Genomic DNA, 14006 nt, shown 5'->3' on the forward strand with positions numbered 1-14006 from the left:
CATGGGAGGAAGGAAAGGCCTGTGGCACTGGCCTGCCTGCTCTCAACTGGAAGGCTCCTGAGAGACTCCTGCCTAGGGACTAATGGCAGGGGGAGCCAGCTGCCCTGCACCACTCATCCCTCTCTGCTTCCATGGGCCGAATCAAAACTGCTAGGGGCCCTGGGACTCAAAACTGTCATGTGTCACCTTTAGTTTCATCTGTATGCCACTAAAGCCTGCTAGCTGACTCCACAAGTCCTCTACCACCCAGACCTAAGGACCCAGACAGACCTATCAGGTTTATTTAACAAAAAGGAAACTTTTAGAGATAAAACATTAATTTTATTTATGGAGCAGGGAGAGAGAGACAGAGAGACAGAGACACGGATTCACTGATTCACTCCACAAAGCCCCAGGAGCCAGGAGCTCATCTGGGTGTCCCAGTGGGGGGGCAGGAATCCACATCTTGAGCCATTGTCTGCTGCCACCTGAGGTTTGCCTTGGCACAAAGTTGGCATCAGAAGCCAGTTTTTGCCAGAACTTGAACAGCAGCATTTTGATGCAGGATTGATGTGTCTAATTTCCAGCCCCGCCCATCAGTGAACCCCGTTATTTACTGGGCTCATGCCTGTGGGCAGCTCAGCTACGTGACTCAGCGAGCTGCCAGGGAGGCTGGCAAGTGGGTGTTTCATCAGGGCACCACATGTGCATGCCACAAGGCTTCTGAAGGAAAAGGGGAAAATGGAGGCTGGGGAGGGGGAGGTAGTTAGCAGTCTACCACGGTATCCCTTACTTCACTCTTAACAAGAAACTGTTTAAAAGATTTTTTAAAAATTCGTTTTTGAAAGTTGGAGTTAGAAGATCTTCCATCCACTGGTTTGCTGCCCAGATGGATGCAGAGGCCAGGAGTCTTCTGGATCTCTCATGTGGCTGGTGAGGGCCCAGGTACTTGGGCCATCTTCTGCTGCCATAAGATGGCCCAAGCTGAATTTGAGGTGGAGCAACCAGGACACAACTGGTTCCCATATGGAGTGTCAGGGCTGCAGGTGGAAGCTTAGCCTACTATGCCATAATGGTGTTGTAGGAGGACATTGTGACCCTAGAGGGTCAGCGAGTACAGGTTTACAGTTGATTGGATAATATTTGCATGAGAACAGCCGAATGGCTACCTTTTGTATACCTGATTGGATATCATTTGTACAAGACCAGTGGAATGGACAGTATGTGTGTGAGAACACTTGATGGAATATACAACACAAAAGGAGTTCCAAACAAGAGTAGGGAAACAGTCGATGGGTTTTGTTGCTAAGCTCAATACCTCCTCTCTTAACCAATATAACCCTCAGTGTATAAAGTCTGATGCCACTAATAAACTTCGGCTTTGACCATCCGTCAGGGTCCACGGGTGTTATTATCGGCTCCGTGTACCAAGTCCATCGCTGCGGGACAGTGACAGGTGTCTCCCTCCACACCCCAAGAAACTCTGTCTGCTATTGGTTTTTTCAATAAAAAAGTTCATTGGTGAATAGTTGCACTTTAAAAATTAAAGAATCAGGACACTAAATCTATTTCCTAGAGACAACCACCATTAACACTGTGGAGATTTTGCAACTTCCACTTTCGAGATGAATTCTTAAGTTTGATTTCATGTCCTGTTTTTTACTATGTATTTTGCATGTCATTGAAAACTCTTCACAGAAATTTTGAATGATGCCGAAGGAGTCCGTGACATGGCCGGAACTAGATATGTCATCATACGCTTAGTCATTCCTCTAATGGGCATTTAAGTTGTTAAAAGCTTCTCATTATTCACAATAAAAATCTCCTGGGCTCTGACTGGCAGTGACATTCCCGGTACACTTGAGCTGCCACCTTGTTTCTGGATAGACAATGCCATACTGCCTTCCTGAAAGCTGACTCATTGCACTCTCTAGCATAGGGAAGGAACAGAGATTTTAAACTCACCGTGACTGGTGGGTGGTGCTGGTTCCAGTCCCAGTGGCTTGGCTTCTGATCCAGTTTCCTGCTAATGCAACCGAGCATGGCCCACGCACATGGGAGACTCAGACTGTGTTCCCGGCTCCTGCTTTAGGGCCAGTCCAGCCCCGGGTTCTGTAGGCATCTGCAGAGTGAAGGAGCATGTGGGAGATTGCTCCTGCACCCACAGCACCATCACTTTGTTGTTCAAATAAATAAATCAAGTGGAACCTGCAAATTGGAGACGATGCCATGTCACTGTCATTATGAACATTCTTATTCTTCTTCATCCTGATACCAGGCAAAACAGAAATATCACACAGAAAGGACGTGTGGTATTCATGCATCCGGATTTCATTTGTAGCATTGAACATGTTTAGCACACAGGCCAGAAGGCTGTTTGTGGGTTAACCTTCTTGCCTAATGAAGCAGCAAGGCAACGTGGCTGAGGGGTCCCTGGTATCCCAAAACCACCTCATCTCTCCCTTTAGTCTGAGCAAAATTTCAGCTGGAGAAAGTTGGAAACTTGACCCAAATTGAATTTTCTCCAATGCAGCTATATCATTTTGCGCCATCCTGCCAGACTACTGACCACATCCTCAGATTAAAAAAAAAAAAGAAAGAAAGAAAGAAAGAGAGAGACAGAGACCCATGGTGGAACAATGTGCTCTGGGCCCTGGGCATGACTAAGCTGCTCTGTGGCTGGAGGGAAATTTCAAAATTGAAAGAATTTTCAGTGGCCAAGTGTAGTCTTCCATTCCAGAATCAGTCAAGCCAATTGCGGTATTTTTCATACACCCCATGGAGAAGCTGCTATTTCCTCTCCTTGGGAGGGAAGTACTGACACCCCTTGTAGTCAGCTCCCAGTCTCTCTTTTTTGTTTGCCTAGGGACAGTGTCCAACAAGGACTTCTAGTTGCTGAGCCCCTTGAAAGGACAAAGGCTTCATGTGGTTTTGGTTTTTTAGCTTATTTGAGATCATTGTAGAGGCACCTGTGTTTGGAAGAGCTGGTGTGTATGTCCTCAATTCAGTGTCCCCCGGCAGTAGCTGCTTTGTGCAAAGCTGCAGAACGGTGACACATCCAGGACATGAAGAGCGATGCAGTCAGGACTCAGGGCGGCACTTCAAGGTTTCCCTGTAAGGCCCAGCCAGGGTGGGTGAAGGGCAGCCTAGGAGGAGGCTGTACAGGACCAGTGCACAGCACCCAGGAGCCCTCCCAATAAAGCTTGCGTTAAGCTGAACTCTGTAGATTTCTGGTTCTGAACATGACCTCCAACTTTACATGCCCTTCATAGTGGCATCTCTCTCTCATCTGTCTCTTAACTTTTAGCAGCTACAAATCTGTCCCTGATTTATATATTTTTGTTATTTTAAAAATATGCCATTGGAGCCATGACGTATATAAGTTTTCAAGACCTACAGAGAGAGAGAGCTGCTATCTTCTGGCTTATTCCCCCATGGCCGAGGTGGTCAGTGAATGCTCCTGCTGGGTAGCAGGGACTCAGCTCTTCGAGCCATCACTGATGCCTCCTGGGATCTATGTTCTCAGGAAGCTGCACTCGTGGACCAGAGCTGGGAATTGAACCCGGGTACTCTGAGCAGGTGTCCTAATTGGCATTATCATTGCCAGACTAAATGCTGGACCTAGAATTGGTATTTTATACCTAGAATAACTCATCCATGCTGTTGTGCCTATCACTTTTTGTTACTGATTTGTATTTCTTAGTATGTGTGCAGCTTGTTTAACTCTTAAAGGACATATTGTTTGTTTCCAGCGTTCTGCCATTGTGAGTAAAGCTGCCATCAGCCTTCCTGCGCAGCATTATGGGTGTGGTCTCCATTTCTCTGGTATAAACATCCTCCCATTTGCTGGTTTGCTCCTTAAATACCCACGACAGTCTGGGCTGGCCTATGTTGAAGCCATGAACCAAGAACTCAGTCCATTTCTTCTCTATGGTGACAGGCACCCGACCAGTTGAGCTGTCATTGCTGCCTTCATTATCAGTGCAGTTATTTTTGCTTCTATTTACATGGAATACTCTTCTGTGTCCCTTCAATTTTTGTGCATCATTTTACTAGTGAAGTGATTTTCTTGCAAGCAGCATATTATTGAGTCTTATTTTCTTATCCATTCAACCAATATGTATCTTTTAATTAGGAAATTTAGTCCATTTATATTCAGTTATTAATAATAAGCAATGACTCAGTCCTGTCATTTTAATATTTTGGAATGTGGAATATGCAATTTTATTCCCTCCTGGCTATACGGTTTCTGTCGAAAAATAAGGTAAGCCAGTGAGAGTCCTCTTAAAAGTAACCTGGTGCTTTTCTCTTGCAGATTCTAGAATACTCTCTTTATATTATATGTTTGAGTGCTTGACTATGATGTGAGTGAGATTTTTTCCAACTTGCCTGTTTAGGGTTCTCTGGATGTCCTGTAGTCAGATGTACATATCTTTTAGTGTGGAGTTGTTTTCAGCTGTTGGGTCATTGACTAGGTCTGTGCATTTATTACTGTTTCAAGAATTCCCAGTGTCCAAATATATGATTAAAAAAATTAAATCCTAAAGACCCCAAAGGCTGTCCTTTTTACTTCTCCTTCTTTCCTTCTGTCTCTCGCTCTTTCTCTCCTGATTGGGAAATTAAAAAACAAAAAACGAAAAACAAACAAGCAAAAAAACCTTTTCAGCATCTTCAACTTCAGATATTCCTTTCCTGCTTGTTCTGGTTTTATTGAAGTCTTAAGCTGTATTAAGAAGTTTGAAATTTATTTGAAAGGCAGGCAAACACATGCACAGAGAGATAGAAATAGATAAATAGGTTGGCTAATTGATTGATCTTGCATCTGTTGCTCCATTTCCCAAGTGCCTGCAACAACCAGAGTTGGGTGAGGCTGAAGACAAGAGCTGGGAACCCATGTGGGTCTCCCGGATGGTTGATGAGACGCTAAACACTGAGTCATCATCTGCTGCTTCCCCAGAAGTGGGAAGCTGGATGGCAAGCGAAGGAGCCCTGACTTGAACCAGGTGCTTCACTATGTGATGCAAACGTCCCAAGTGGGGTCTGACCTGCTATGTTTGAAGCCTGCTCCTTCATGTGGCTTACCAAATTCGTTATGTGTAAGACTTTTCTCTGCTTCTTTTCAAGATCTGTCTCTTATCTGAATGTCTTATTTGTATAATATGCATTCTTTCTCAATTTTAACTCTCTCTGTAATATCTGAGTCTGAGATTTTTTTTTCTGATCATCCTTTTGAATTTTTCAGTAGGCACTTTGACAATCTTTATATGGTCTGATCCTAAGATACCACTACATTCCTTTCCTCATATTGCCCTGTTTTTTTTTTTTCATGCTGTTTATATCCCTACATTAGTATTTATTCACTTGGTAAATCAGTTGTCTTACCACCTTCAAAACACATGGCTTTATGAGTTCAAAGCTTTTTCTTTTTCTCTAAAGATGTGTTTGCATGCCAGCTTCATAGGCTATTTTGCCCACTGTGTCAGTTAGATGCCACCTTTTGGTACCTCTCTATCAAGTCTTATAGTAGTGGTGGTAGCGATGGTGGGCATTGAAGGAACTTCTGAGGACTGAGGCCCAGTGGCTTTGTTTGGATTCCTGGCATATGGTCCACTAGTCATGTCCATGAGAAGGTCCAGAGCTGTGGTACTTGTGTCGGTGCTAGTCTGGAAAGGTCCTGTGGATCCCCCAGCACCTTCTGCTGCTGTGTGAGGGCTTGGGGTTGGTACCACTGGCACTGTCCACATGGCTGGACACCACAGGACTGGCACTGGTACTCAGACAGATGGACCCGCCACCCCCACTGCTGCTGTTTGTGAGAAAAAGCTATAAAAATGGAACTGGCACTGGGATAGTCAGGGCATGCCCTATATGATAATGCTAATTTTATGGGTTCTTTGTTGTTTCTCTATTTCTGTTTTATTTTTTCTGAACATTCTTTAGAATTCTATTCTTGTTTAACCTATTATGTTAAGTGGCTCTTTGTTAGATTTTTAAATTGTTGCTGAAGGTATTACATGTGCATAACTTATCAGAAATAATTAATATTTTGCTGTTGCACTAATTAAGGGTAGAGAAAGCCCATGTTCCTATATATATTTTACCCTTTCTTATGTATAGCATAAGTATCTTAAATATTTTTTCTCAAACACTTACAACCCTATTAGATAGGTTTATGACTTCTGCTTCAACCTCTAAAATAAATTTAGGCCACTCAAGTGGATAAGGAAAACGGATTGATTGTATTTACTCATATTTTGCTTGCTATTCTTCTCTTCCTTTGCTTCCTTCTTCTTAGTGTCCCAGGGTTGATTCTTCTCCTATTTTTCCTTCCTAGAGAACTTCATTTAACTACTCATTTAGAGCAATTATTCTGGGGACAAATTATTTTAGTTGTCTTCTTGAAGTTGTTTTGATTTTCCCTTCATCCTAAAAGTGTAGTTTTACTGGGTATGGGATTCTGAGTTAAGAGGTTTTTTTTTTTTTTTTTTTTTCCCATTACCCACTTTTTCTGGTCTCCATGTTTTTTTTGAGAAATCAGCTACTGTTCAATTTTCCCCTTAAAATTAACATGTCATTTCTGTCTGCTGTTCTCAGGATATTTTTCATTACTGATTTTAGAAGTGTAATTATGATACACCTACGTATGGATTCCCTTGAGCTTACCCTAGTTGGGTTCACTCACCTTCCCAAATCTGTAGGTTTAATCCCCTTGCTAAACATGGAAAACATTCAGTTGTTGTTTCTTGGAAAACTTTTTCAGCACAATTCCCTGTATCCGCTCCTTTGGGATCTGATTATGTGGATATCGTAGCTTTTTTCATAATATTCCAAACCCTGAGGTTCCCTTACTTTAAAGAATATGTATTTTCTTTCTTCCATTTAGGTTGAGTGAATTCTGTTGCTCTGTTCATCTAGTCCACTGATTCTTCTGTTTAATCCATTCTGCTATGGAGCCCATCCACAGAGCTCTTTGCTACTGTAATTTTAGTCCCAAAATATCTGTTTGGTTCTTCATATATTCTGTTTCTTTGGTTAGAGCTTTTTCTTTTTCTTTTCTTTCTTTCAGCTTTATTGAAGTATTATTAACAAATAGAAATGAATGTGTATTCGAGGCATAGAATGTGATATTTTGACATATATATGGATTGTGAAATGATTACTATAATCACTTTTTAATTTTCATCTGCTTTGAACACATTTGCGGTTGTTTGAGGAAGCATTTTTATCATGGCTGGTTTTAACTTTTATCACATAATTCTGTCATCTTGTCATCAATGTCTGATGAATATAATTTTTTAAATTTAATTGGAACTTTTCCTTGATCTTGACATGATGAATCATTTTTAAAATTAAACTTGGACAGTTTTACATTGTTATGATTTTTAAAGAAATTTTATTTTTGATGATGTTTACATAGTTGATCAGGGTGGGAAGGGTTGAGGGTTAGGGGAATGTGGGTGAGACCATTGTCTCCAAATTTTCTTTTTCTTCTTCCTGTGTCTGTGGGGAAAGAGGGACATGAGGGGAGGAAGCCGCATCCAGCCTAACAACCGCCTCAGTACCAGGCATGGGGAATGGCAACTCACTGTCATCCTGGGGGTCCCCGATGTGGAGTCCCCAGACCCCACAGCTCTTGGAAACGAGGGAAGCTGGCGGTGGCTCTGGCTCTGCAAAGGTGGAAGGCCTGCCTTTTGTTTTTGTTTAACATGAAAGATTTATTTGTGTGTATGTGTGGGGGGAGAGAAGAGAGAGAGAGAGAGACATCACTTCCACCTGCTGGCTCATCCCACCAATGCCTGTGAGACCTGGGAATGGGCCAGGCTAAAGTCAGGAGCTAAGAACTCCATGCTGCTCTTCCACACAGGAGCCAGGGACCCACGCCATTTTATACTGTCTTTCCAGGTGCATTAGCAGAAAGTTGGATTGGAAGTGGAGTAGATGAAATGCAAGTCTGGACTCTAATATAGGATACCCGAAGCAGTGATGTAAACCACTGTGCTCTAATGTTTACCCCTAAGCTCTCCAGGGGAGCTGGATTTCTCTGACATTGCCTCAGTAGTGGAATTTGTGGCACTGATTTGTTACATGCAGGTGGAGACAGAAGTTTGGGGTTCTGTGTGGCATCCACTGACATGTGAGGTGGGGAATGGTGGGGTGGGGCGGTTGTGTTCCTGCTGGATGGGAGATCTGGTTCCTCATTGAAGTTCAGTTAGCTCCTCAGGGTTGTGGTGGAGCATTACTGTTTTGGGATAAAAGTTCTGGCTCTTTAATTGTCCTCTGGCACCACCTGGGCATATTGTCACAGCCTCATCGAACTGGGAGTCTACGCTCCCTACCTGGCCTTTACAGAGGTTTTCGCTGTGGTGTTTGACTGGAGTCGAGTGCCTGTTGGCTAAGGGTTTTCTGCTTGGTTGGGTTGATTCTTTACTGGCACGTGTGAGCAGTGTGTATATATATTTTTGGGGGAGGGAGGGAAGGTGACTTTTCTGTGGTGTTGGCTTCTTTCATTCCATGCATGGGAGATATGAGGCCAAAAGAAAACCCAAGGAACTCATCATCATGCCATTTCTTACTGCCTTGCTTCCTTCCTTCCTTTCTTTTTACAAAAAGATTTTATTTTTATTGGAAACACAGATTTACAGAGAGATTGAGAGACAGAGAAAGATCTTCCATGCAGGTTCACTCCCCAAATGGCCGCAATGGCTAGAACTAAGCCTATCAGGAACCGGGAGCTTTCTCTGGGTCCCCACTTGGGTGCAGGGTCCAAAGGCTTTGAGCCATCCTCAACTGCTTTCCCAGGCCACAAGCACGGAGCTGGATGGGAAGTGGAGCAGTCAGGATGCAAATTGGTACCCATATGGGATCCTGGTACATGCAAGGCGAGGATTTTTGCCACGAGGCTACCACTCTGGGCCCCATCATGTCATTTCTTGGATCCTGAGGTTTCTAGCTGGTCATTTGTTCCTTCTTTTACCTTTCAGTGTTACCTTATATGCCTTTTTAAAGCTGGATATCATAAAAGAAATAAGGAAAAGTATGTCTACTTTATCTTCCAGAGTGGAAGTCTTCTTGGACTCATGGATATTTATTTCTATTTTGGATTCTCACCCAGGATTGCTTTTTTTTTCTACTTGGCTGCAGTCATTGGGAATGTCTATCCCTTTCACATTAGAGTTCTCTGAGCTGCTTCTATGATGGAGAACGCTGGCACCTGGCAGAAGCGCCAGCCCTCCAGCCTCGTGTGGAAGGAAAGGCTCGGCTTCCTTCATGGGGCTTCCAAGTCTTTCCTTCATTTGACAAGCCGAGGAGAGGCCGAACTTGAAGCTGTGCTGTGGCTCCCCCAGCCTCTGCCCGACAGCCGAGAGACGAGCCGATGAGCTCATTACCGAGTAGAGGTGTCCGGTCCAGTCCTCCCCTTTCCTTGGCCCTTGTCGTGGCTATTTGATTGTAACAATCCCTGCCTTAGCTGATGAGGAAATGGGATTCGGCCAAGGTGATCACTTACGTGGAGTGACAGCAAGTGAACATGAAAAATGTGCCGGGCAACACGAGAAGACAGAGATCAGAAAGGCTTTTTCTTTCAACCTACATCATGATATTTTGGGCGTCGGCTAGAGTTTCCCAAGTTATTTGTAACTGTCCGTCTCTGTTAGAGGATGTATGTTTTATCTAAAAATAGGTAATCCTTCCTAATCAAATGATAAATGTGTGTGCGCCAAATGGGAGCCCTGTAGTTAGCCACCTCATTAGCAGAAGTTCAGTGAATAATGGAAATATGATCTGGTGCCTCAAGAGGCTCAGCATTTAGACACAAGAACTGTTTGAATTTTCTTGGCAGAAGGTGCTTCATGCTAGCAGAGGTAACCCTCAGAAGCCAAGACTTTGAGACTGCTATTTAAGGTGCTCTGTATTACTAGGAATATGATTAGGAGTAACCTAGCAGTGTGTGTGTGTGTGTGTGTTACTGGCGGTTGATACTTCCCTTGGGATTCATGTAGTGTAAAGCTTGCATCTGGCTCTTTCTCTCCTACTCCTTCTTGGGCTCCCAATGGGACATTTAGGCCACCGACCTCATGGGGGCCTAATATTCAACTCCTTTTCCCATAGAAGGAAATACACAGGGTTTTAGCACTGAAGGAACCTGCTGGCTGATTCCCTACCCAGCTGCCTTTTTGCGAGCCATCTGGAAAAACAGGAACACCAAGGCCTGAGCCTCACCTCCAGAGAGTCTGATGCTTTAACATACCAGCTCACTGGAGTAAGCTATGCTTTCACCTCCTCTTAATACATGGAGCCCTGGAGATCCAGGTCCAAGTTCCCTGGACCTCACAGTTGCTCTTACCAGGAGAATTTGCCCTGAGATGGCCTTTCAGAGGCCTGCATCTCAGCCTGCAGATGGGCCTTGAGGTGTGTGGTGAATTTCTTCCTTTTTGCCTGTGGTTTTCTAACCTGGCTGCGTGTGAACCTGCCCCGGGGATCTATAGTACATGGAGTCCTGGCGATTCCCTGCTGCTCTGGCTAAAACGATGTGGGCTGGGGTCAGAGTGTTGATGAGCTTTGGAATGTTTCCAGGCAATTCAAATGAATGTCCAGGGTCTGGAACCTGTTGGAGATCAACGACAAGACGTGGACCCCACGGTGGGGGTGGGAAGTGAGTTGGAGTCATTGCTGGGGCTCTTTCCATGTGCCTGGATTTCTATACATGAGGGAAGCTTGACCCGCAGTCCTTTACATTTGGATTATGTTGTAGCTAACATTCTTTTTAGCTGGTTGAAAAATTAAGATGGAAGATGCCATCAAAAAGTCTAGATTCCAGATCTGTCGTAGACCTGATGCCACGAGGCTGGCGGCTGGGTAGCCCTTTCTGGCTAGAGCAGCCCCATCACTGCTCTGAGAGTTGTGGGAATCTGCAGCCAGCTCACTTTCCCCATACCTGCCCATGATCTCTCTAGGATGCAGATTTGCCTTAGTTTCTCTCCCAGGTTGCAGACACCACATTCAGATGGAGGTTTTCATTCAGCCTGGTGGGTGTCTGGCAATGTCTGTTGTTAATGGTGATTGTCAGGGTGGAGGTGGGGTCAGGGTTCTGGCCCGCAGTGTGGGGAGAGGATGGAGATGCTGCTGGGCCACGGGGCACAGGACCACACCCCCTCATAGTCAGCCCCGAAGGTTACCTGCACTGAGGCTGAGAAACTGGCAAGGGGGCTGCTATGCTTCTTGCTTATCTCTGAGCACCACCCACCTCCAGTCTGCAGGGGAGGTGGCTGCAGGCCGTAGTAGGTGGTCAGCGAAATGCCAGTTGGCTGCCTGACTTGTGTCAGATTGGGCTGGCTTTCCCCCACACTCCTGCTGGGCTTAGGCCAGACGTGGTGTGACTGCTGAGTGCGCCATATGGCCCCATGATACATGGGTGAGGCCACAAAATGCCTGCCATATTTGAAGCAAGTGATCTTATGAATGGACTCTGGAGCAGAGACACAGTAATTGCATTTGGAGAGACTAATTCAGCACAAGGCTAGAGCAAGCGCATTTGTGGCGAGAACTGGAGGCATTCTGCTGCAGGGAGGCCGATTGCTCACTCTGAGGAGGGAGAAGAGGCAGGAAGTCTTAATCGTGCCTTTAACGATCAAAAGTGTTCTTAAAATCTGTCCTTTGGTTACCTGGTTGAAGAACGATGCTGACCTAGTGGGACGTACCAGGCAGTGTAAATTATGAATTGCTGCAAATGATGTGCTGTATCTGGCTCCCAGGCCTTGGCAGGAAAGGGCCAGAGGAAATGGGGCTGAGACTCCAAGGGAGCTGATGTGAGGCAGCCAAAGCTGGGACGTGCCGAACCCAGGCCCCATGGTGCCCTTTCTGGGGACCACACAATCTGTGTGATTTAGCTTGGCCACCACTGCATCTGGTCCTCTAGTTACATCCCGGAGAATGGGAAAATTTAAATCCCAACCGTCCAGGTTTTATGCACTGTCTTGCTTTAGTACTGAAAGTCCTGTGTCCTGGGGGGTCCTTCCGTGGCATGGGAACATCCTCTTCTCACTGGTGGGGTTGAAAGGCTGTGGGAAAAGCACAAAGCCCGTGCATCATGCCCCAGTGCAAGGCTGGATGCAACATGGCTGAGTATGAAGTGGATTTTGGATTCATGGTTTTCTTTGTGCAGTTGCTGTTGCTCCTCTACTCGTGGGCAGTGATGTTGGCCACCATGATGCTACTGCTCACTCTTGTTCAGGATCTGGCTGGAACTGAATATGGACCGAGTATGGCCTCTGGAGTCAAGTATGGAGTGTGTTATCTCAAATGATTTTATATCTGCCATGTGTCCTGGGGAAGCCATCTGAATGCTCCCAGACTTGGATTCTCATCAACACAATAGGAATCATAGGAGCTCCCTGGCATTTGTAATGAGCATCAAGTGTGACAGTATGTTACTATGCACACTGAAGGGCTTGTTTCAGAGGAAGTGATTAAGATGTGTTAACTGGGGGCCAGCACAATGGCTCAATTGGTTAGTCCTCTGCCTGCAAGTGCCGACATCCCATATGAAAATCAGTTTGTGTCCTGGCTGTCCACTTCCAATTTAGCTCTCTGCTTATGGCCTGGGAAAGCTGAGGAAGATGATCCAAGTGTGATGATCCCAGGACCCACCTGGGAGACCAAGAAGTTCCTGGCTCCTGGCTCCTGGCTTCAGACCAGCCTATTCCCAGCCATTGCAACCATTTGGGGAGTGAACCAACAGATTGAAGATCTGTTTTCTCTAATCTCTTCTTTCTCTGTAAATCTTCCTTTTAAATAAAAAATAATTTTTTGTTTTGTTTTTTGTTTATTTTAAATAAAAATAAATCTTTAAAAATGCATGTTAACTGTCTTCAGTAAAAGAATGCCGTTATGAGTGCCCTGGTGACTGCATCCCTGTTGTTGCGGGCAGCGGGTGGGTGTGGTCAGGAAGCTGGAACGGTCCAGCACGTGCTGTGAGCATCAGCTCTTCCGTGCCTGCACAGGAATGGTGGAGTGTGGCTGGGGGTGATTGCCTTTCACTTTCGTTCTCAAATGGCCCTGAACGCCAGTCATCTGGGCACTTGAGGGGTGTGGGGTTGAGGTGGGAAACAGGAGGAGATCAGCTGGGATTTTCCCCAATACCTAAGCATAGAAACATGATGGGCTCACCTGCTCTGTGTCCTGGAGTGCCCCTTCCATTCGGATGGCCGCAGCAACTATGCTGGTGAAGCCAGGAGGCAAGAGTTCTTTGTGAGTCTTCCCAAGCAGTGGATTCATTGTCTGGAGTGTGTACTTCGTAGGAAGTTGGGCACGAAGTAGATATTTCTCCTTTTCCTAAAATACAAATTTAGTGCTGTTAATTTCTCCTTAAGAACTGTCTTAATGGTATCCAGCAGCTTTTTACATATTGTATTTCTTTTTTTCATCTAATTAAAATACTTTTGTTTCCCTTATCATTTCTTCTAGGGTTAGAAATGTATCATTTGATGTCCATTTGAAGACTTTTCAGTGATCCTTCTGTTGTTTCTTAGTTCCAACTTTGGATCCCCACCCTATCTTGCAATGACCATCAGGGTCGCTCCGGAGCCCCCCGTCCTAAACACACTCACACACACGCACGCACACACAAATTGGAACAGATAGACAGAGAACAACAAGGAAAGCTTGGAACCAGACAGGAAACGGTCAGCGTGGACTCACACATACCTTACTACGTAGGACACAAAGACTAGTTACTCCTTCACTAACATATCGAAGATTTCTCTGCACAGCCCTCCTAAAACTGTTCTGCGCCTCAACTGTTGACATATGCCTTGTTAGAGTTATAAGCCAGTTTAGACTATCCCAGAATCTGTCAAATTCAGCAAAATTAAGCTTCAACACTATAAACTGCTGAATGCTAAAATGAAAATAGTCACGAGCCAGCTGAATAGTACCCTATAGTCATTTTAAGGTGTATAGCAGCCGGTTCTGTGTATAAATTAAAATTGAAATGTCAATGAAGTAGTCACAGGATGTGGTTAAGAACTTGC

The 14006-nt window shown here is 44.9% G+C and overlaps 1 long non-coding RNA gene across 1 annotated transcript; it reads left to right on the top strand.

Annotated features, from left to right (window-relative positions):
• Positions 1-3174: 3174 nt before the first annotated feature.
• On the top strand, positions 3175-13783 carry LOC121163956. Its single transcript, XR_005884988.1, has 3 exons — positions 3175-3186; positions 5507-5508; positions 13638-13783. It is a non-coding gene; the product is annotated as an uncharacterized LOC121163956 (long non-coding RNA).
• Positions 13784-14006: the final 223 nt, after the last annotated feature.

The sequence above is a fragment of the Ochotona curzoniae genome, unplaced genomic scaffold (genome assembly GCF_017591425.1).
Source record: "Ochotona curzoniae isolate NIBS_2020 unplaced genomic scaffold, NIBS_Ocur_1.0 contig_66, whole genome shotgun sequence".
NCBI lineage: Eukaryota > Metazoa > Chordata > Mammalia > Lagomorpha > Ochotonidae > Ochotona > Ochotona curzoniae.